The following is a 467-nucleotide window of genomic DNA, read 5'->3' on the forward strand; positions in this document are numbered from 1 at the left end:
TAAGCCTACTTGTAAGACTAAATTCCTCCTTCTCTCTCTTTTCCTATGAACTAAAGAATAAGGATATTGTAAAAGGAAAAAGGAAAAAAGGAAAGAGATTGTGGGCCCTTTCTTAGATACTTTCAACTGCAAAAAATAAAAAAAAAATTTTTTAAATCAGATTTAGCCTTACTGGGATCAGGGATCATATTATATGTGTGAGGCAGGAGAAAGATAACCAGCAGCAATAAAACTCATCTTTGGTTACTATGGCCAGCTGAGACCTTTTCCCTCCTTTCCTATTTTAATCTTCCTCTCTTTCCCTCCACACGTCTCCCATTTCTGCAGGTCCTTAGTTGTTATCATCTTTGTAAGAAGTCAAACAGAGAATGAAGGTACACCTAAAATCACTTTAGCTTCTCATTAAGAAGAGGGAAAGAGAGGTGAAGCTAGCCGAAGCCCAGAGATTTTAATTAGTCCTGCCACAT

The sequence above is a fragment of the Galeopterus variegatus genome, unplaced genomic scaffold (genome assembly GCF_000696425.1).
Source record: "Galeopterus variegatus unplaced genomic scaffold, G_variegatus-3.0.2 Scaffold23922, whole genome shotgun sequence".
Lineage (NCBI taxonomy): Eukaryota > Metazoa > Chordata > Mammalia > Dermoptera > Cynocephalidae > Galeopterus > Galeopterus variegatus.